Raw genomic sequence first — 25,381 nt, 5'->3', positions numbered from 1 at the left:
AACTGACTGCAAAACATTTCACAACAAAGACTCGTGAACTCGTAGCGCTAATCACAAAACGGCAGTAAACATCCTACAAAATAAGAACAGTTTAAAGGTATACACATTCTCTTACAAAATCATTACTGGTGACGAAATAAAAAACCACATTATTTCAAAACTAAAGAGCTTGGTATGACGTGGACTAGCAATCTGAAAATGGCCAACCCAACTCTTTATCGGTAAAGACCAGCCCAAGTCGTGGCTGTGGCTAATGTTGACTAACTACATTACATATATCTTTTAGTTCAAACTTGGGGACAGCAAGAGAAACTAGCTCTTGAATAGCTTTGCGCACAGTTAAGTAAACAAAAAAGTCAAAACTAAAATACGAATTCGACATTCTGTGTGTTCCAGTGATAGCCAAGGAATAGAAGTTATACAAATAATGAAATAACAACGAATAATGGTCAGCATGGCCAGGCAGTCGATTCATTATCCGAAGGACGCGGGTTTGAATCCCTGTCACACCAAACATGTTTGCCCTTTCAGCTGTTCAGGCGTCATAATGTTACGGTTAATCCCACTATTCGTTGATAAAAGAGTAGCCCATGAGTTGACGGTGGGTGGTGATGACTAGCTGTCTTCCCTCTAGTCTTACACTGCTAAATTAGAGATGGATACCGCAGATAGCCCTCGTGCAGCTTTGAGAGAAATTCAAACCAAACAAATACAACTTGTTACATTCAACAGTGCAAAAACATATCAATTATCAAGTTCGATCGTTTGAGGTATGATGTAAAATATGGCTCAAAAGAACACCTTCTGTTAAGCACTAATCTACGAAATGGACTAATTGTGCTGTGCCTATTGTGGTTACTGAGACCTGGTTTTTAGGTTTATTAGCTTACAAACTTACCGTTGAGCCACTGGAGAAGGGGTCTCCAAAATAAAATTGAGGATACTTGAATGAGAATACGTGTAATATGTTTAATACTAAATTAAAAATAATTAATTAGATGTTTGGAATTATGATATCTTTTTTTTTTACTTCTTTTGTTTGGATATTATTCGATGAAATTTTCGTTTATTATTAGAAATTATTTCCCATTAAGAATTTTAATGTACATGTAAATATAATTTCTTATTTTGTGTATTACAGCTTCAGCCGAAAGTTTGTATTAACTGAAACAGACTTAACCCTAAAGTTGTCAGAGGTGTATTGAATGCTACTCGAAGTTAGTGAACAAACATACAGATAACGAAAAGTGTTTCCGTGGACAGAGCAGTGAATTCAGTTTGGTGAGATCAAATTTAACAAATTTTCTTTCTAAAGACTTTTCTTAACGCAAGTGTCGAGTGAGTGTGTTTACTGTTGTTTACGTTTTAGTGTTAGAACGTCAAATATGTCGAGTGTAATTTTACAGTTGAAACTATAAGTTATCGTTTAAGGTTTTAGTGTAACTTAACCCTGAAATTAAGAATCTTTAAATACAGAAAGCAGTTGCTGTTTTGGTCATTACAATGTTTGACAAACAATAAAATGCACTAAAATTTTCTTGTGATTTTAGAAAAAACTTTCATTTGAAAATGAGTTCTTTCAGTCATCCTTTGACTGCATATTTTGGCGAGAGTCATTGCCTTTCTCAGAATAATTAATCTAAAAAAAACAGACCTGTTTTAGTAAATATACATTGGTAGAATGTTCAAAAGTCATGCTTGATGTAGTATCACTTGTAAGTGTGTAAAGCATCATGTTAACATGAAATTCAAACCTTATAAATGTTGGTACTCACAATGGGGTTCCTGTTGAAGATTATAGCATCAGGATCCAGTCAAGAAGACAAAACAAGTTAGAATATGTTACTTCACCATTCTCATCCTAGCCACTTTCACTGTCTTAGGCTCTTCACTAATTAGCAAACTTAGATATGTTACTTCATCATTCTCATCCTAGCCACTTTCACTGTCTTAGGTTCTTCACTAATTAGCAAACTTAGATATGATACTTCATCATTCTCATCCTAGCCACTTTCACTGTCTTAGGCTCTTCACTAATTAGCAAACTTAGATATGATACTTCATCATTCTCATCCTAGCCACTTTCACTGTCTTAGGCTCTTCACTAATTAGCAAACTTAGATATGATACTTCATCATTCCCATCCTAGCCACTTTCACTGTCTTAGGTTCTTCACTAATTAGCAAACTTAGATATGATACTTCATCATTCTCATCCTAGCCACTTTCACTGTCTTAGGCTCTTCACTAATTAGCAAACTTAGATATGATACTTCATCATTCTCATCCTAGCCACTTTCACTGTCTTAAGCTCTTCACTAATTAGCAAACTTAGATATGATACTTCATCATTCTCATCCTAGCCACTTTCACTGTCTTAGGCTCTTCACTAATTAGCAAACTTAGATATGATACTTCATCATTCTCATCCTAGCCACTTTCACTGTCTTAGGTATTTCAATAATTAGCAAACTTAGATATGATACTTCATCATTCTCATCCTAGCCACTTTCATTGTCTTAGGTTCTTCACTAATTAGCAAACTTAGATATGATACTTCATCATTCTCATCCTAGCCACTTTCACTGTCTTAGGCTCTTCACTAATTAGCAAACTTAGATATGATACTTCATCATTCTCATCCTAGCCACTTTCACTGTCTTAGGCTCTTCACTAATTAGCAAACTTAGATATGATTGATCGCACCTCAACTAACGAAGGTTATAAACTATCTGACAAGCATTTATTGTTGTTTATATTGGCTTTTTCGGTACGGGTCTTCCTATGGTCGGGTTCAAAGGATATGTAATCCCGTTTGTAGACTTAGTTTCAAAGTGTTACTTTACTATTTTACGAATAAGTTTGGTACGACATTGTAGATTATTATGCACATTTTAGTGTTATACATTAGCTAATTTCTAAATTTAAAAGTAAATATTAAAACAAAAATCCAAAATATCAATTTTTGAGTGTCACGTGGTATGTTCACTACAGGTTTGGTTTAAATTAGATGTTTGTGATGTCCAAGTACAAAGTACGTAGGTTCCTATGAATTAGAAACTCAAAATACTGATACTAACAAGCTAGAATACAAAATAAGAACCTCCTATGGTTTCTATTAGCTGAGATATCACGAAATTTAACGAATCAAACACAGTGGTCCCTGCTCACTTCTCCCAATTTTAAAAATACTCCCATACGTATACACACTTCTATCTATTAGGTGTGAATAGCTAATTCAAACCTCAAAATGTCCCGCACGTGGTTTTATTAGTCTATAGAAGGCGGGAAGCTCCCAATATTATTTCTTTGTCTCGAATTTGAGAAGGAAAAGGTAAGTGAAAATCTTGTTTGAAGAACAATTTTTTTAAACCAATCTTGTTCGTTTATTTTTGAATTTCTCGCAAAACTACACGAGGACTATCTGCACTAGTCGTCCCTTATTTAGCATTATAAGACCATAGGAAAGGCAACTAGTCATCACCATCCACCACCAACTCTTGGGCTACTCTTTTACCAACGAATAGTGGGATTGACCGTCACATTATAACGCTCCCACAGATGAAAGGGCGAGCATGTTTGGTGTGACGAAGATACAGTCTAGTTAGTAAGCCTGATAAATTACAGTGGAATTCTATGATATTGATAGAATAGTTTATAATATTTGGTTATATTAAAATGCGAAATAAAAACTTAAAAAAAATATTTTGTGCTAAATCTGGCAAGGTTAAATAAATTACGATAGGCGGACAAATGAGTACAAAGTTTGTAAGTAGAAAAAAATCAGTTTTCTATTTGCATTATTTACTGTTGTATGTTTTCAGAAAAATAACTGAAACTTAAGAACTTATCCGTAAATAGTAATAGTATATATATGTAATATATTATAACTTTTACAAAATACTGGTATACTGGAACAAACCGAAGAGTTTGTAAAGGACAGTTCTATCCTATTAGATATGGTAACATGAATGTATGTGCGTCGCGTTATTGCAACTTCTGCAATGCAAGTTAAACACGGCTGAAAGATCAATAAAATAAAAATAATAAATATATATAGATGTACAGTGTTATGAGACTTAAGTTTTCAAACTAAACGTTTGTGTTTTTAGTTACAATTTATAGGCATTCTAGAATGTAATAAAAAGCGGGATTCTTATCTATTTCTTACTTTTTTTTATTTTGGTTGCGAGGTCGGTCAAATCAACCAAACCGAACGAGAGAAACAACATATAAAATATAAAGTTCTTAAAAGCAAAACAAAAACGTTGAATAGCTATCTAGAAATTGTTAGGTGGTTATAGAGATTTTGCATGAGAAATCTGGCAATATTTTGATGCATGAAAGTATTTTAATATTAAAGTCAAAATTACTTTGCACGTTGTATAGTAAACAATCGAAAAGATAAAAATGCAGGAGAAAATCACCTCTTAAAAATCTTCAAAGTTAATTTTTTTAAATCAGATATTTTGTGTAGTAAAGCTCTGTAATGTTCAGTGATAATAATCTACAAAATTTCGTAATGATACGCAAATTACATTAAACGTAAAAATTATAACCAGCACAAAATGGTTACGAGGCTGGTGGCGACAGAGCTACTGTGCAGAGTCCTTAATGTCATGAACGTGTTAAAACTATTCATACAGTTAGGAATGGTTTACAATTATTCTTAATCCAGTAAACTCTTCATTCAAACAATAAAAACTCTTGTTACTGGTTAAACAAAGCTATTGTTACTTTGCAACCAACGAAAGTCATAACAAACATTTATTGTTGTCTCTAATAGTGCGTAGTATCATATATGTTAAAAAAACATTCTTACAGTGCAACCAAAGGTAAAAAAGAAATTGCCCTGGTGACAAGTGGCTTTGCAAAGATCCTTCGTCAACACCAAACCAACATTTATAGTTTCATTATCAATCAAAAGATCACACGTTTAGTTTATAAAAAATTAAATTAATGGAGTTTCTTTTGTTCAAAGTTGCTAACAAAAATAGCAATTTCTGTAGAATTTAAAGTTTGATACATTTTACTTAAGTCTAATAAATTGCACACAGTCAAGCAGTTCCATATTAAATGCAACATATCCTTGTATTATGCTGACATCATTGTATTATACATAAATTTACATGATTGTTTATTAAATCTGCATGTGGATATAGCACGTTACAACTTTGAAATTTAGACGAACTAGTTTCACGTGATATCCTCGCGCTTGTGCAATTAGCTGGCTAAACTTCATAACGTAATTTATTGTACGGTCGCGGTAATGTAGTGTGGATATAATAATCCACCTGTATACTTGCTATATAATTACGACATATTACAAACCTACCTGTAAATGTACATTCACCGTTGCACACAAGGAATAGGTTAAGTTCCGTGCATTTATGACTGACTATACAACTAGAGTAGGCTTAGAATATTAAAACTCCAACTATATTAATGAATAGTTTTCTCAACCAAAACAGTCATTAATCACGAATTTCTACAAAAGTTGAAAAAACCCTGCTGTTTAACCTCTTTATAAGTATTATGTAGGAATCATGTGACAGTATTTTTAGCTTTAAAATTTATACAGAAATTATAAAACAACAGAATTCAAACAACTTTATTTTCATCTCTATAAATAACATAGAACATAACAGTCAGTAACAGCTTTACAGCTCCATGAATCATACCAGAGTGTGATTTCACACACATACAATCCATGTGTGAATATTTCGTGGACTAAAGATGTAAGTTTCATTAACACTGGTGACACTTTTGTTCATAAAAGTAACGAGTTTATAGACTTGATGTAAACATCTAGAACCAAGTCTCTCTATTTTAATTTGAAACTTTGATTTGTTTTTACAGACATCTACGGTGCATTAAGTATACTGGCCCGGCATGGCCAGGTGGGTTAAGGCGTGCGATTCGTAATCTGAGGGTCGCGGGTTCGCATCCCCGTCGCACTAAACATGTTCGCCTTTTCAGCCGTGGGGACGTTATAATGTTACGGCCAATCCCACTATTCGTTAGTAAAAAAGTAGCCCAAGAGTTGGCGGTGAGTGGTGATGACTAGTTGCCTTCCCTCTAGTCTTACACTGCTAAATTAGGGACGGCTAGCACAGACAGCCCTCAAGTAGCTTTGCGCGAAATTAAAAAACAAACAAACAATAAGTATATTACGGCACTAAGTTAAAGTGTAAGCTTATGAAACAGGGTATATAAAAAACAGTGACATTTAAGTTTATCTTCTTCTTATGGTCCAGTCAAAAACTAATTTAAACTCGGAAAACTTCAGAACTAAGTTTGATATTAATAAACAAATAAAGTTTAAAATATGTTGTTTGATATCGGACGGCAGTTCCTGAAAAAAAAAAGAGTAAAACATCTCACAATTAATACTGCTCAAAGCATCAGAAAATCAGATTTTCTTCTCTTTATCTAATGTGTTCTAAGTTCTCGATTAAGGCTTAAAATTAAAACAAGCCATTAAAATAATCTTAAATTTCTCTGACGTCATAGGTTTTCTTAACTAGAAATAAAATAAACCTGTGTTCAAACCTTTGTTCACGTGATTTATATTTCTATACCTCATTAAAAACGACAACAAATATTTTAGGTTTATTATTTTATGTTTACAGACTTTTTTTCGAACAAAGTGTATAAACCAAGTTTCGTATTGTTTAACGGGGCGAATCACTTCGACAAATAACAACCGATTGATTATATATAGCTTATCCTTCAACTTAAGCCTATCCTTGAAAAAACAAACAAACAAACAAAGAGGGCTCTTTACTCAGTATGTTTTCCACAACTATACGCTTTGACCTCTCTACAATCTTCTAAACGTATCGAAGCGAAAGTAAAAAGAAGCAGTGAAACCGAATAAAGAATAGTATGTGACCTTAAGCTTTTCACGAATAATTTAGTTCCGTAAATAATCTACAGAGGTCGCTAAGCTACCAAAATATGCAAGAATTTTAAAACGTTAGTGTTTATAGTTCATTGCTAAAGTGAGACATATTGTTGTTTCTTTTACTAAGTTTCTTAACATGCACAACTGCCCAACCCATTTCTGTCTTTTTCTTGTTAATACGTTGTTTGTTAGCTGTGCATATATACTGCAGGGTGTTCGGAAAGTCACTGTGCACTTATATATTTATTAACAGACAAAACTGCACAGTGACTTTCCGAACACCCTGTATTATAGTTTATACACTTAATATGTTTCAGATGTTTGTTACAACTGGCACAAGGCCAAGAAGGTCCCACGGCTGTAAAAGACACATTCGTGTCGCAATTGTGTTCATATTTAAAATGTTTTTTCTGTAACTTTACACCACGGTCTTGCCATCTACAAGTAACTAACATTAAGTATTTGCATTCTTAAGAGCTTAAGAAAAACACGCAATAGTCAGTTAAAGTTTTGATGTCTGTTCTAACAGTATGTTCAGGATTACCTACACACCACTTTTACAACTTTTGATAAGATGAAAGAACTTTCTAGAAATATATTTTAAAATAAATACATGAGAATAAAGTCGTTGTTTCAGCCGAAACAAACAAAATTGGATGTCTACGCTCTGTCCACCGGGAGGAATCGAGCCCCAAATTTTACCACTAAGTCGTTAACCAGAAAATAAGATCTGAGGATTGAAAAACTATGCTCTTATTGTAAAGCATTAATTACACTAACTACGCTCCTTGAACTTCCACCATTACCTGTATAGTTATACAAGTGACTAGAGAAACGTATGCCCGAGGGCTTATAATACTATAATTCTGGATTTGACCCCTGCAGAAGACGTTGTGCATGTTCCCTTGAAAGAGACACGACAGTTTCTCAATTTTGAGGAAAAAAACAAACTCAGATGATACCACTAAGAACAGGCTAACACACACTTTTCATACGTTGTTACCCTAATTACTATGACCATAAATTATCCATAGTACGTAATACAATTACTACACCTTGTAAATGTTCACATTAAAACTAATACCTACTTGTCTTTTTACCTATCATAGTCAGCAGTTTACAATGATATGTGCATCCATATATATGACAGAGAAAAACATTAGAAGACTAAATACCTGGAGTATCTGAAGGGAAGAAAAAAACAAAATGAATACATGAGCGTGAAACTAATATATTGTTTGAATTAGTGGTTAATTATCGAATACAGAAAGAGTACGAAAGAATGAGAGAACGTTATAGAGCAGTTCGCCTGTCCTTATGTTTGGTTTATTGTTGTGTATCAATTTATCTCTTCAATAATATAAATTCTTATGTTCATATCAGCTCCTTCAGCCAACCGAATTCTACTACCGGAGTGCTGGTATAGAACAGGTCTATAAGCTTCTTGTCCAGTCACATCCTTCTGCTGGATCACAACCGTGTGTCGGTTCCTTAAGCTGTCACACCATTCTCCTGATTTGGTAGTATATAACAGTTTATTCTTTCTGATGACTCAGTGGTATGAATGATATCATTCGTCGTTTCTTCTTTCTCCTTTTCTGGCTTGCTACTTCATATCAATGTGAAAATTACATTCCGAAATTTCGGACTGATAAACAAACATTCGTTCGTCAAGAGTTACGCGGCTTTAATCTATAACTTTTTTTTTTTTAAATCTATAGTGCAAAAGTCTTCAGTTTATTTGTAATACAGAAACTATGTTGGGTTGAATTGTTTTTTGTTTTTTTTATGTAGAGGAGCGAACAACGTTTCGACCTTCTTCGGTCATCGTCAGGTTCACAAAGAAGGGAAGAGGTAACTAACCGGAAGCTGACCACATGTTTGAAAAGGATTGTGTAACTGAGTGTCGGAATGTAGAGGGCGTTTGAATATATAAATTTATGTTATTTATTTTAACCCAAAATAAACCAATACAAAGGAACACCTTTATACCTATATTAAAAATAATGTAATAAATAATAATAAAATAAATAATATGAAACGTTGTTCGCTCCTCTACGTAAAAAAAAATAAAAAAAATCAACCCAAACGAGCCGTTTTTACATATACATTTTTCTCTACAAGTGGGTTTTCTCGACATCACTGATTATGATTTGTTTTGTTTTTCATACGATAAAACCAAAACTTTGTAACTACCTAAGCAGGTGAAACGTTCTCTTCGAATATTTGGCACTTATCAAGCTTCGATATTAACACGATTCTTTAACGAAATTCAAAAAACCTATCACGGCAACAATACAGTAATTACCAGCACGTGACTCGAGGTCAGAACGAACACGTAAAGAACACCTGGTGACTAAAACAGATACTTGGGCAGTATATTGGTTATCGTGCATAACAACGTTGTTTTAAACGGTTAGTTTGAGAAATTCACGCAAAAAGTAAAACTAATAGTTTTTATACAAAATATAAACACACTATCTTAATGTTTTTAATTATTTAACAGTAATTCCTTAACGGGTAAACTGTGAACGCACGAGTTTGGGGGAATTTTTTTGTTTTTTTTCTTTTTCCTAAAGAAAGCTAAAATTCGTCGGGTAAATTGCTTAGTGACCATACAGCGAAGTATATTAGAATAATATAAATATTCTGATTTAAGAAGAGTGAAACCCACTAAAGTATAATACATATTCTGGTTAATAGGTTATTAATATTCTGGTTTCTCAACAACAGATTTATTGGACAAGCAAGGTTAACTAGCGCTATGTAGTTGCAATATATATATATATATAACTTATGTTTCTACAACCAACACATTCTCAACGTAATTAAATTGTCATAGATCAAAGGTATCAGTTAGATCTAACATATTCGTAAAAACGTGTACTTTTGATTATAACTCATATTAAACAGTCTACGAGTCGTTTTATTAAATCAATAACTGTATATTAATATTACATTTATGTAAAAATGCCAACGAGTGCCTAAAAATTAAATAACGAATTAACTTTTACCTTATAAAAATATTTTCAAAATCTAATTTATTCCTTTTTAAACAGATGAGATATTCATTAATTTTGTTAACGTACGTCTACTTACTAATTAGCACAAAGCTTCACAATGGGCTATCTGTACTGTGCCCACCGCTAGAACGGTTTACAAAATCTAGCACTGTAACCCTTCACGCTTTTCTTTCAGGCACATGGTGGCCAAACGCACAACATATTCTGATATAAAGTAACGTGTGTAAGTCTACTGATCTTTCAATTGTTGGATATCACACAAAGCTAAACAAGGGCTAGCAGTCCCGAAAGTTGAAGTTTTATACTGGAGAGAAGTCAACTTGTAAACACCACCTATCGGAATTTTTTAACTACTCTTGTTAAACCGAATAGTGGGATTTTGGCCGTCAATTTTATAACGCACCTATGGGCCAAAATGTTACGAAGCGCAATCCCCCCTTTGGTGGTAACAGGACTCGAACCACGAATCCTCAGTTCTACAGACTGGCATATTAATCAATGATCAGATATACTGAAATGTATCCTAGAACAATGGTCTTAATATACAGTAACTGAAGACAATTTAAAGGAGAAGAGTGTTCCATGTGATCCTAACGTAAAGATGTTTGCTTAGAATTAAGCAAAAAGCTACACAATGGGCTATCTATTTTTTACCCACCACGGGTATTGAAACCTTGATTTTAGCAATGTGTGAGTCCGCAGACATGCCGTTGTGCCACGGAGGGAGAGGTGGTTAATATAAAGAATGTTTCGGTTTATACACAACATTCCATATAAATATTACAAAGAATAAATCACAATTTTAGGTTTTTATACATAACAGAATACTTCATTATAAGAAAGCTTACTCCAAAATTGTGTTGTTTCCGAATACTAGCAGAAAGCTACAACAGACGACTTGAGCCAGGCCTCTCTAATTATTAACTGATAGATTAGATGAAACCTGTCAGTTGATAGCATTCACCACGCGAACTTTTGCGCTACCCCAATCGCACATTGGAGTTACAACATTTCTCTTATAATGCACCGACGGCCCCACACTGCGGGGCGTAAGTTTTGTTTCGGTAACGTGATGCAAACCATGGACCATCATGTCTATAGTTACTACCACAGCCCACCAGGCTAAGTGTATGTGTTGGGGGTAGGTATTACGTTGTCTGGTTTTATGCACCCATGTTTTTCAAAGTAATATTTCAAAGGCATAAAATCTAAGATAAATGAAACGGTCTGAAAATTTTCAGACACAAAATAACACATCGATCCGGACCCCAACTCTTTGTGTGTGTTCAAAAACACAAAGCCACACATATTTTCCTTCTCAAAAGAAACACACAAATATCACGTTTTCCACGCCTTTCTCTCTATTGATTCTTGTTCGATGAAGGCCTTAACTGTATAAACACGTGGTATTATGTGGTCGATCAGTTTACTCAGTTCGATCCACACACGCACGTGCATGTTCTTCGTAGTTCTGTATAGACACTCTTTCCAAAATGTTTTCTACCTCAAATAACTTCCTTCACTAAGAGCCGTGGAATAAGCGTAACCAATACGATTCAGTGACAGTATCCACCATAATCCAATAACGACGTTCCTTTCGTATGATCGACTAACTAATCACTGGCCTCATTAAGAGTCCATCAGATTCGGAGTTGCACAACGTATACCATAAATCTTAAAACGAGTCATGAAAATTATATCATATCCATATTTTACACGTCGGTTGAAATGTTGTGTATTTTAAACATACTGTTAAGAATATATGTATTAAAATACCATACATCATATATAAATTTCCATGTTTTCCTGGTGTGGAGCAACATGTGAACTCTACCACTACATAGAAGCTCAACCGAAGTCTACCCCATACCTATTTATTTTCTTACTTGTCAATAGTATAGAATACGTTGTTAGATTTTAATTTTTCATTAATCGAAATTATATTGAAATGTAATTTTACAGCTGTTCTTTCTTGAAATCCATAAAGGCGACACCCCCTCCCAAAAAACAATTTGTTTGTTTTTGTTTTTTGGAATTTCGCACAAAGCTACTCGAGGGCTATCTGCCCTAGCCCTCCCTAATTTAGCAGTGTAAGACGAGAGGGAAGACAGTTAGTCATCACCACCCACCACCAACTCTTGAGCTGCTATTTTAACAACGAATAGTGGGATTGACCGTCACTTTATAACGCCCCCACGGCTGAAAGGGCGAGCATGTTTGTGCGATGGGGATTCAAACCCGCGACCCTCGGATTACGAGTCCAGTGCCTTAACCATCTGACCATGCCGGGCCCGTACAATAGAGAATAGTCAGTTCAAACTTACACATCACAGCATTTCATTCATGTTGGGCACTGAAAAAGTGTAGCCCTTTAATTACGTTTTAATTATTTGGCATGATTTTCGTGCATTATCCTAACCGCTGTCCAATCATCTTACGCATTATAAATTAACCAACAAACGATAGCTTACCGAACAAAATCGGAAATATGCAACTAATATACAAAACATTTTACATTGATATTAACGCCATCTACTGGCTTTTGAACACTAGACATTTCAATCAGTGATTTAATAATGGCTTAAAAACGAAATACTGAAAAAAATCTTCAAACGTTATATTTGGTTGTTTGTTTTTTTGAATTTCGCGCAAAAAACTACGAAGGCTATCTGGGCTAGCCGTACCTAATTTTACAGTATTAGACTAGAAGGAAGGCAGCTAGTCATCATCACCCACCGCCAATTTTTGGGCTACTCTTTTACCAACGAAAAATAGGATTAACCGTCACATTATAGCATCCCTAAGCTGAAGAACCAAGCATATCCGGTAATGAGATTCGAACCCGCGACACATAGATTGCCACCAGGCTATCTGAGGGTTATCGTAAAGTAGAAGAGAAAAATAAGGCACGGACGTCCAATAGGGGGCATATTAATTAACAAACATTTCTTAAAAGTTAATTTATTATCAGGCATATTGTACTATGATACCAACAATAAAAACTGTTCTTTGTTAGAACAATGATAAGGTCTTTATTAAATATTTCAACCTACAAAGGCTGCAATATCTAAGATGTTATATTTCGCTACGCCTAAATACGTCGTTTCTTATATTTACTCTATGTTTAATTATTCTAAAATAGTCAAGCCCCCCCCTCAAATGTTGCTTAAAAACTGGCCAACATTTATTCATTGCCCTATCAGTTTGTTATTATCTAAGCGTTGTCGTTTTAGCGCAAAGCTACACAATGGGCCGTTTGCCCTTTGTTCACATCGACGGGGTGGGTGATCGAACCCGAATTTTAGCGTGAAACTACCTCGGTCCCACCGGAAGACGATAAAGTTGGACAAGTAGTTGGGTGTTAACGAATACATTCATTCTTCTGCCACACTCTACGTGGTGTTCAATAACAACTTCATTTCAAATAAATCTTTGTTTTTCAACCCAACCTAAAACAGTTAGTACACTCCCGACTTAAAAAATAACAGAATTTTTTTTTAAATCTAATTTTATGTTTTAAAAATACACTCAGGTAGCAATGTTTTTCCTCAATAATAAATATTCCATCTTAATGGTTTCTTCCATTTTCTGCAATGACTACTTTTTAATTGGCACCGGTTTCGAATCCAGCTTCTCTCCTTCAGGGGAGGTAGGGAGGTGCAGTGGAGATTTGTGGGGAGTCACCATTCATTGGTAATGTTTTTTTTTAGATTGATATTGTTTTTCAAATTGCTAGGGAAATTTAACTTGGGTGGGTCATAGTTAAATTTGGAAAGTGCACGGCCCACTCCAGCACCCTCTATCGCCGGCCCTGCGATATACTCACTTTTGTTAAATTCGTACCTGAAGAGACTCAATTAATTTATACAGTTGATACTCCAGTTACGTTTTCCATAATGTGTTCTATGTAAGGTTTGTTTGCGTTTTGAATTCGCGTAAAGCTACACAAGGGCTATCTGCGCTAGTCGTCCGTAATTTAACAGTGTAAGACCAGAGGGGGGAAGCTAGTCATTACCACCCAGTGCCAACTCTGGGTTACTCCTTTACCAACGAATAGATGGATTGACAGGTAATATTATAACGCCACCACAGGTGAAAGAGCAAGCATGTATGGTGTGACGAGGATTCGAACCCGCGATCTTCAGTTTACGAATCGAGTGCCCTAACCACCTGGCCATGCTAGACCTCCAGTTAAGCGGTACGAATTCACTTGCAAGTGAAATACATAATGTTTAGTCGAGCGCTGAGATTAAGGGAACATAAATACCACCATTAGTCATCTGGTTTTAATAAGACATGCCAGTCAAAGATTCCATCAAGAAATTCTTTCATATTACGATGTAATCTGATTCGTTCCAGCAATTTCTATAGTTGCTCAGACAGACCACGCTATTCGTGTAGTTACATCACATAACAGTAACCGTTCTACACATAAAAATATCTGGAAATTTTCCAAGCAAATATTCTGTTTTCAGCGTCTCGACACTTCTTCTTGAGTGTTTACAAGAAAACCTAAACTGATGTCAAATACAAAATAGAAGTTTTTGTCCTTACAGAATAGAAACATCTATCATAATAACACTTAGTTTTTGTCTGTTCTGAAAATGCGCGCACTTCCTTTCAACGGATAAGAAAAAGACGTAAATACTACTACGGGGACATATGCACAACATATTACAAACTTATCAAAGTTTCAAAAAACGTCTAAAGTTAGGTCGTAGAATAACATCAGTTGATAATATTAAGTACGGTTAACAGTTAGCCCTAAATAAAGCAAGAAACGTACTCAAGTTACAGTGCTAATTTATTTCTTTATCGAATATAGGCCGTGAGACTTAAAACTAAAGTTAGGCCTAAGATAAGTGAACTTATTACATGTCGGTGTTTGAAATTAAAATTATTTTATAGCTTTTGTAAGAAAGATACTAAGTTGACTGCAAATTTGTTGCAGGTCCCTGCTAGAACTATATTAGCAATCAAGTATACGTACGTGACTGTACCCTAATTATAACTCCTTTTAAAGTTTTCAACCAGTAGCAAACCACGATTTTATATGTAAAGGTGTCATTACGATCTGTAATTGCAAACCGGCACGAGTGATTTAATAACAGAAATATTTCTCTTTGAATTTTTCTTGAGAGATCATTTAGTTTCGAGTACTCGATTCACGCTAAACATTGCAACTGCAATTATAATCAGTACATCTTTTGGGATTTAATCATATATAAATAAACTTATCGTTCATTACTTAATAACTTAAACGTTCCAATCAGAACTAAGCCTTACTCATTCCCAGACGTTTTCCTTAAACCTACAGTTAAATTATAAACGATTATCTCAGCTCAACGTCGAATGATTTTCATCAACAATCAAAGTATTTTGTTCTAAATGATTATAAATGTAACTCTTCAGGTCCTTTTAACTGAATGGTACCCAAATATTCCAGTATCCTCACGTTTTGGTCTAAGCAAATTCGTTAACTTCACATACGGAAACTTCGGTAAGTTTTGACTTTAAAAAAAAAAAAATAAAATTTGAAATTTTAATGTTGAGAAAGTTAAAAACAATAACAACACTTTTAAACTAAAGAAAAAAGTGAATTCGCATCCTTAGCGTTGTGAAGTATTGGAACAGACCAAAAGCTGCTTCAAGGTCATGCATTCTGAAACATTTGTATTCCACTATATGCGCCACCTATTTCTTTCTTATTACCCTTATCTTTGTTTCTCATTCAATTCTCACATTTTTATCAAGAAGGAAATCGCATCCGAACCACAAATTGCAGAAGAAAAGAACTCAAAACAAGTCTAGCCTCGGACTTGAGAAAAGCCTTCAAAGAGATCTTGAGCGGAAACACCTTTTGCATAAGCCCGGTACGGCCAGGTGGTTAACGCACTCAATTCGTAATCCGAAGGTTCGAATCCCCGTCACATCAAACATGCTCGCCCTTTCAGCCATGGGGGCGTTGTTATAATGCGATGGGCAATCTCACTATTCGTTGATAAAAGAGTAGCCCAAGAGTTGGCAGTGGGTGGTGATGACTAGCTGCTTTCACTCTAGTCTTACACTGCTAAATTAGGGAGGGCTATCTGCGCTAGCCCTCGTGTAGCTTTGCGCGAAATTCAAAACAAACCTTTTGCACAAATTTCTGCAACTTTCAATCTTCAGTAAATGCTGAACAGAAATAATATTTGTGCAAGTCCATATAAATTTAATCTTCCGTTAATTGCTGACGTGAAACAGGCAAGTCACTGCGAGATCCAAACTTCAAATAGATGTTGACCTGAAACATGCAGGTCACTGTAAGATCCTAACTTCAAATAAATGTTAATGTTGCTTAACTAAACCACACACTTTTTCAATATAAGCATCATGAAGGGAAGTTATCATCAAACAAGTTACACACTCGACTTCTAACCGAAATACCATTTTAGACAGTAAGCTATACACGGGAATCACAACACTTCACCATGTTATATGAGAGATATGTACCAAAACAATTATTTTAAACATGATTCGTAAGCTTGTAAAACATGAAGTTACTTCACCTGATAATAAATCGGAGTGATTACAGACATAATAAAAGTTTCCGGATAGGTCAGGGTAAGTTTATGGATTTACAACACTAAAATCTGGGTTCGATTCCTCGCGGTGGAAAGGGCTACTCGTTGAGTAGCTTTGTCCTAAAAATATCAGTATAATACTGACAGCGTTTTCTTAGATGTCGTAATGGTTTAGCCCCTTCACTGTTTTCCTACACAGTCTGCATTACCTAATAAAACCGATATCTTAAGCTAGTTAAGTACGGCATGCTATGTTGTCTTTCAAAATGTCTCGTGGTAATTAAGAGAGTTGGTTAAGAAAATCCTCGTAATCGTAGAATTTGCAGAAATCTATTGGGATTAACTGTCGTTCGCGTTCTTCGAGAAATAAATAAAGAAATATGCTGGTGTCACGCTCAGAACACAGGCGTCTGTCTCTCGCATGACGTTAATGAAATTTTGAAACGCCAAAACTCGAAGGAGAGTTTTATAAGTTTTAGTTTTATAAGCCAATTAAGAAAGGGCATTAGGTGTCGACTAGATCAAAAAAGGAAGAATTGTAGTTTGTCAAGCGTATTGTTAGTGCAATGTCAAACTAAGCAAGTTCACTGTAATTTTATGCAATATCCCCCTCCCAAATGTATTTCAAATCCTAGATTATCGTATACGGATAATAAAAATTATAATCTTCTCTAAAACCTTGTTTACCAAATATATACACAACTTAGTACGATAAATAGACAAATATATACAGACAAAGAGAATGTTTCGAAATTATGCAATTCTATGAACTTAAATAAAAAATTTGGTTTATTTTGTTTTAATTTCGCGCAAAATTACTCGAGAGCTATCTGCACTAGCCCTCCCTAATTTAACAGTGCGAGACTAGAGGGAAGACAGCTAGTCATCATTACCAACCGCAAATTCTTGGGCTAGTCTTTTACTAACAAATAGTGGGATTTACCGTCACATTATAACATCCTCGCGGATGAATGGACGAGCATGTTTGGTGTGATGGGGGTTCGAATGTGTAACCCTCGAATTAGGAGTCGAGTGCCTTAACCACCTGGTCATAAGCAGAAGTATGGAAGACTGTGTAATAACGCCAACCAGAACACGCATTAAAACAATACCGGGGATCATCATGTCGGTTGGGATATAATATACTCAATTTATAATAATTGCATTTAACTTACTTAATATAATTCACAAAGTTGTTAATATACAGAGTACCTGGATCACCATTACGTTATTTATAAATCAGTTTGGTAATTTGTATCTAGCATGAAGCTACACAACGGGTTATCTGTGCTCTTTATATTACGAGTACTGAAACCTGGATTTTAACGTTGTAAGTTCATAAACTTACCGTTGACCCACTGGACTTTTAGAAAATTAATAACGCAGGAACAGTTAGAACAGCATGTTCAATTATACGAACAATTCACGATGTTTCTCGAGAAATGTAGTATGCTCAATGAAAAAAAAAAAAAGGCAAACAAAACAAAACTTATTTACTGTGAGGTGTTCGTTTGTGAGAAGTAAAATACGAGCACTCTGCTGGCTGTCTCTGATTTCGAACTTCTGTCATTTTATCATAACTGTTGAATTCAGAACAAGGTCACAACTCCAGAGGTTTCGTGGATCCATTCATGTTGGGGTCAGTTACCTAGCAGGAGGTACTTACCAATTCTAGGAACATATGGCTTAAAGTGGAAAAAAAAATTATATAATATATCAACCACACTACATCTGCCATATTCAGTACCGATGAGATATCTCGCCCAATACCAAAACTCGTTAGGCTGGTTGAGGTACAACAGGCATATCAGTGGTGTAGGCGCAATTTGTAATCCTAATTTTCATGAACAACGATTGTTATGATATGAACTATATTAAGTAACAAATTGCAATTATACTAAATTGTATTTCAGTTATTTTAAGATCATCTGACAGGTGTCGTCTGGCTGTACAATGTCCTGTTCATATATATGTAAAAACGGCTCGTTTGGGTTGAGAAAATTTTTTACGTAGAGGTTGTTGTTTTTGGAATTTCGCACAAAGCTACTCGAGGGCTATCTGTGCTAGCCGTCCCTAATTTAGCAGTGTAAAACTAGAAGGAAGGCAGCTAGTCATCACCACCCACCGCCAACTCTTTGGCTACTCTTTTACCAACGAATAATGGGATTGACCGTCACATTATAACGCCCCCACGGCTGGGAGGGCGAGCATGTTTGGCACGACTCGGGCGCGAACCCGCGACCCTCAGATTACGAAGCGCACGCCTTAACGCGCTAGGCCATGCCAGGCCCTTTACGTAGAGGAGTGAACAACGTTTCGACCTTCTTCGGTCGTCGTCAGGTTCACAAAGAAAGAGAGAGGTAACTGACCGGAAGCTGACCACATGTTTGAAAGGGGTTGTGTAATGAGTGTCGGAATGTAGAGGGCGGGCTTAGATGTTGAATATACAATTTTATATCACTTATTTTATTTTATTTTTTATTATTATTATTTATTATATCATATTTTAATATAGATATAAAGGTGTTCCTTTGTATTGGTTTATTTTGGGCTTAAGTTGTTGTATAAGTAAGGCTTCTTTAATTTTGCGTTTGTTTATGTTTGTTTCTTTATTTAATATTTGAGTGTTTTCTATGGTTATGTTGTGTTGATTTGACTGGCAGTGTTCGAAAACGTGTGTAGGTGACTTTTTATGTTCTTTGAATCTGGTTTCCATTTTTCTACTTGTTTCTCCAATATAGAAGTCGTGGCAGTTATCACATTGTATTTTATAAATAATGTTGGTGTGGTGTTTGTCAGTGTAGTTTTTACGTAGTAAAGCCATTAAGGCTTTATGATTAAGTTGACATGCATTTCATTCAACAATGTAGAAAAGAACAACTAACCTCTAATTTTGTAAAGGTAAAACTATCAACAAATTTTAATACATACACAAAAATTATCCAAAATTTACAGAAAAAACTACTTAAAGCCATGTTGAACACAAAATATAAAGAACTACATGACTTACAAAAACAAAAAAATGAACCTTGACCATCAATTGGTATGCTGCATCAAACCAGAGATTTACGGACTTATACAACGAAACATAAACCAAATCAATACTAAGAACGACAGAGACAAAAAGATCTGTCACAACAAAAAAACTTGAAAAACTAAGATGCAAACAACAGAAAAGACACCAAAACGACAAACCGTTGACTAACCTCATAATTAACAGATCCGACCGACAATTAAACACAGACGAGATACATCTACTTAACAAAGGACTCAACTTCGCAATAGCACCTAGGTACATTCCAACTATAGAAATCAAAACATGTTTAGAAGATCTAGCCAGGAGACTTGTGATACTTTCTACAGAAAACAAAAACAAGGAAACAACCGAAAACAACCAACAGATAGAAGACAACTTAGACAATTTTATTGACATCCAACAGCCAAACTTCCCAGAAAAAAAATAAAAATTTATATTTCCCAGAAACACCTAAAAACAACATCTTAAATGATTTTTTCAAAGAATTTTCTCACAAAACCATCAACATAATTTCACAAAACAGAAAGTTAAAAAATAATCTTACAAAAAGAGACATTAATTCCATTTAAAACCTAAAACAAGACAAAACATAAAAAATTCTAAAAGCAGATAAAGGTAACGCTGTAGTCATAATGAATACGAATGAATACATTCAAAAAAATGAAGAACATCCTATCAGACACGAACAAATTTAAACCAATACACACAAATCTAACAAAGACACGAGACGCAACTGAACAAATTACTACTAAAAATGAGAAAAAACAAACAAACAATTTCACAAACACTTTATTCCTACCTACGTAAAACCGACTCACGCACACCACAAATATACGGCATCCCCAAACCTCATAAACCAGATTGTCCATTACGACCAATACTGTCCACATATGAATCGTTTAATTACAATCTTGGTAAATACATAGCATGGGCATTCTCCAAATATGTAACATCAGCCAGCTCATTCATCAAAGACTCTTAATTTCAAGTCTAATCTTAATCAACTTAATCACGAAGCCTTAATGGCCAGTTTTAGAAGTTCCAACCGCTAAAGCCTGCAAGATAGCCTTAAAACTCTACATCCGAGACCCGAACCCATCTATAGACATTCCCAGCAACCAATTAGCAACCCTCATAGAATTCACCACGATGAAGACAAACTTCATGTTCAACAACCACAACTATATACAAACAAATGGCCTAAGCATGGGCAACCCAGTATCACCAGTTCCAGCCATATATTTTATGACACAAGTTGAAACACAAGCAATTAACACAGCATTACATCCACCACTATACTGGTACAGATGTGTAGACGACACGGTGGTGGAACACACACTTAATTTTTTCAATCACATTAACTCTATACATCCCAACATTAACTTCACACAAGAACAGGAAGAAAGCAATCAAATATCATTTCTTAACCTCAAAATTACAAGAACCGATACACAATTTAAAACAGAAATCCACCGAAAAATCACCCATACTGGACTATACATTCCTTGGGACTCAGCACATGAAGCAAAACAAACACTCAACATACTAAGAAACCAAATAAACACAGCCATAAAACTATGCTTACCACATAAAATTAACGACGAATTAGACAAAATAAAACAATACTTCATCAACATCAATAAGTTTCCTCCACAAGCCGTAGAAACACACACCTAAACAAAAAGCAAAATCAACCAACAAAAGTAAATATATCTCACGAATTAAAAAAATCACGAAACCATATACTGCTGAAGACCATATATTCCCGGCATCAGCAGAAAAATAACCAACATTTGGCAAAACTAGTAACAAAATATGACATTCCAGTTAATACCAAATTTAATCAAAACCAGGCACGAAACTGAGGGTCCATACTATGTAAAAACTACACTGACAAACACCACACCAACATTATTTATAAAATACAATGTGATAACTGCCACGACTTCTATATTGAGAAAAAAAGTAGAAAAATGGAAACCAGATTTAAAGAACATAAAAAGTCACCTTCACACGTTTACGAACACTGTAAGTCAAATAAACACAACATAACCATAGAAAACACTCAAATACTAAATAAACCAACATAATTAAAGAAGCCTTACTTATACAACAACTTAAGCCCAAAATAAACCAATACAAAGGAACACCTTTATATCTATATTAAAAATATAATATAATATATAATAATAATAAAAAATAAAATAAATAATATAAAATTGTATATTCAACATGTAAGCCCGCCCTCTACATTCCGACACTCATTACACAACCCCTTTCAAACATGTGGTCAGCTTCCTCTCTCTTTCTTTGTGAACCTGACGATGACCGAAGAAGGTCGAAACGTTGTTCACTCCTCTACGTAAAAATATTTTCTCAACCCAAACGAGCCGTTTTTACATATATATTTCTCTACAAGTGGGTTTTCTCGACATCACTAATGTCCTGTTCATTTCCCATCGTTCGCTTTTCCTATCTACACAATATGGTACTTTGTTTTCCAGAATACACATTCTCTCTAAAGGTCGACAGAGACCTTCCTTAGTTGACACTTTCGTATCAGAAAAATCGATAACTTGTCAATAGAGTTGTCCTGTATTTGATTAAAAGAACTTGTTAGCTCTTTCACTTAGCTTTACCCCTGCGTACCCTGGCACATATATCCAGTTAATGATCTTAGGGTCTTTCTGTCATCCATCTTGGGACCATCCACTCTGAATTTTACATAGTAATTCCTGTAACTCACAAATATTATGTTAGCATAGGTCTATTTGTTGCTTTCAACAATCCTAGAGAAGTTTGTTTGTTTGTAGTTTAAGTATAGGACGGTCCGTAAGTCCCTACCCATCCATATGTTATGTTATATTCAATTACGCATGTAATATAAATGTTTCTTTTTTTCAGAAAAATATGGCCGATGTAAGCCCATGTACACTTGAAGAGCGTATTGTGACAAGTACGTGGGTACATGAGCGCAAGAATACTGATGATACCACACAGATATACTGGATACGTAAGATATATGGATGGATAAGTATATGGATTACGGGCCACCCTTTACAACGCTGCACAATGGGCTATCTGTGGTCTGCCCACCAAGGGTATTGAAATCCGGTTTCTTGCGTTACGAGATCGCAGATATAATGCTGTGCCGCTAGAGGGCATTCAAAGAAGCTATTGGTTGCCTCCAGTTCCATATTTGTGCTGTGTGTGGAAAGCGTGATGTTCCACCAGTTCATGCAAAATGTTGATTATCTCTCATATACAGAATGACCATCCAATTCTTGATGTAGGGACCATCTGTGACTATGATTGATAACAGACAATTGTTCACTGTGGTCTTGAAATAAGTAGTGACAGGCTTTTCATTTTTGCTTTGTCTTCTACCTAATATCTACATTTTCTATCTACGGAGATTTACACAGATCCCAATGTGGCTAGATCTATTCCACGTAGAGACATCTAGGATCTGATGGTGACGAATGATTTCACTGGTGATTGTATAGTACCAGTCCAACCTTTTTACCAGGCTGAAACACCATAGCATTATACACACACCTTCACAATATCTTTCTCAGAAGATGTGTGCTGCGAACGATATTTTTGGTCCTTTCAACAGAAAAATAAAGGATTATATAACCTTATGATGTTATTTAACCTGCCAGTGGAAAAGATCTCTGCCTGCCTTTACTTAGTGTGTTCTATTATACAGTATTTTCCATGAGAAAGAGTATGTGATGCTAAAAAAAAATAAGTAACTAGAGTGAAAGAAACTTTCCCTTATTCATTGAACATTATTTTATTGATAAAATTACACAAACGGTTGGTTATAAAAAGTGTATCTGTAAAACATTGTAATTCTAGGTGAGCCGTAACTGCTTGCATTAGGTAATTTGATAAACTAAGCAGAAAGCAATGGTACAGCACCCAGTTTCAACTTTAATCTAACAGCGGATTTACTTGGCTGTCACTTTTATAACGCATCCATGGCCCCCGAGTTACAAAATAAACATTACATTTCTAGTTTAAGGTGACTCAAATGATCAGTTTTGTTGTGTCAGACAGGTGGCAGCACTGCCTTTGTTAGGATGGCTCGGATTCTTTGTAGAAGTGGTACTTTAAATATCTCCTCAATAGGTCATCAAAACTTTACAATACTACAGTGTTTCCTTTTATAACAATATCTATGCAACTACTGAGTCACAAGTTCTGGTAATTTCTGTAAACATTACTGTAAAACATCTGAATTTCCTGTTCGTTTTTCTGCTTCTCTTTTTTTCTTATTACATAACTCAAAAACCAAAACAGTATTGTCAGCTAGTTTCACTAAAGTGACAGTTTCAAATGTTGGATCTGCTTTTATAAATATTATATACTAGAAATAATTTTTTAAAATCATAATTCTAGTGTTAACGATATCTTTATCATCATGAGGTTAGTGTTGTTTTGGTTTATTTACATAAATTTAGTATTCCTTTAAAAAGCTTGCCCAGAGAGTTGGAACAGCAATTACTGCCAATAATAGATAAACAACAAACCTCATTGTATTTAGAACTTAGTTATAAATGCAACCTTTCTATGTCTAGCAAACACGTAAATAAAATTTGTTTCATAAAATAAACAAAACGTAGGGATGACAGTTACATCAACCCCACATAATAACACTGGCAAGAATTAACATATAGTAATATATTTATATAACAATTAAATCACAGTCGAATTCAATTTATCCTTTTTGTCTGTTAACATTCTACTACACTGTGGTTCATACGATATTTCTACATTTATTTGCATTGTTTTGATATATATCATAACTACTTCACTGTGCTTTAAATACATCAAATTAATTAAACATGACTGTTGAATACGAACTTGAGAAAGCTAATGGAGGGCAACATCTTCTGTCTTTTAGGATAAAACTTTGAAATACTTCCCATTGTTATTTTTAATATGTACATTTAATATTATTTAGAAGAATTCTCTCATTAGGAGTAATGGCGAACAGAATTATTTGACAACAATAACAGACTCAATTTGCAACAATTGTGTCGAAAATAAACCCACCAATCGTAGCTTTCATCACGCTAGGAGACTGTGGAAGAAATGATGAAACCACCAATCCTAGCTCTCGTAACAGTCGGAGATTGTGGAAGAAACGATGAAACTACCAATCATAACTCTCATAACGGTAGGAGGCTATGGAAGAAATGATAAAACTACCAATCGCATCTCTCGTAATGGGAGAAAAATGTGGAAAAAATGATGAAACTACCAAACCTAGCTCTCGTAATGGTAGTAGAATGTGGAAGAAATGATAAAACTACCAATCGCAGCTCTCGTAATGGGAGAAGAATGTGGAAAAAATGATGAAACTACCAATCGCAGCTCTCGTAATGGGAGAAGAATGTGGAAAAAATGATGAAACTACCAATCCTAGCTCTCGTAATGGTAGGAGTCTGTGGTTGGTTGATTTGGTGTTTTATGGCACAAAGCAGCTAGGCTATCTGCGCCAAACATCCGGTAAAAAGTTAAAGTAAATTTAGTAAAATTCATAAAAGGAAATTAAGGTAAAACAAAACAAAGTTTTAAAAAATTATATAAACAGCATAAAACCAATGTTTACATCTAGTCTACAACGTTAAGAGAAAAACTACAGTAATTCAAGTTGTAAAGGACTTTCTGTAGCATAATTGTAATTATCATAAATCGTCACAAGTACAAAAACCACCGTCATTCACCTGAAGTTGGCCTTTCCAGTCCTGGTTTCGAGTTATTTAACGTTATGGCCATTTTCTAATTTCAAATAAAACTAGATGAACTTTGATTCTTAAAAGGGAATCCCATTAAAAAAG

The 25,381-nt window shown here is 34.9% G+C and overlaps 1 long non-coding RNA gene across 4 annotated transcripts; it reads left to right on the top strand.

Annotated features, from left to right (window-relative positions):
* Positions 1 to 200: 200 nt before the first annotated feature.
* Positions 201 to 23,032, top strand: LOC143222379 (uncharacterized). Of its 4 annotated transcripts, none has more exons than XR_013012210.1 (3): positions 201 to 960; positions 1,142 to 1,281; positions 22,434 to 23,032. It is a non-coding gene; the product is annotated as an uncharacterized LOC143222379 (long non-coding RNA). The 4 variants fall into 4 exon arrangements; XR_013012208.1 differs by lacking the exon at positions 22,434 to 23,032 and adding an exon at positions 8,701 to 8,877; XR_013012211.1 differs by lacking the exon at positions 22,434 to 23,032 and adding an exon at positions 8,701 to 8,877 and having other exon boundaries at positions 202 to 770.
* The last annotated feature ends 2,349 nt before the right edge of the window (positions 23,033 to 25,381 follow it).

This window comes from Tachypleus tridentatus, chromosome 8 (genome assembly GCF_004210375.1).
Source record: "Tachypleus tridentatus isolate NWPU-2018 chromosome 8, ASM421037v1, whole genome shotgun sequence".
Classification (NCBI taxonomy): domain Eukaryota; kingdom Metazoa; phylum Arthropoda; class Merostomata; order Xiphosura; family Limulidae; genus Tachypleus; species Tachypleus tridentatus.
Note: the sequence above shows the minus strand (reverse complement) of the source record. Positions and strands in the feature narration are given on the sequence as shown.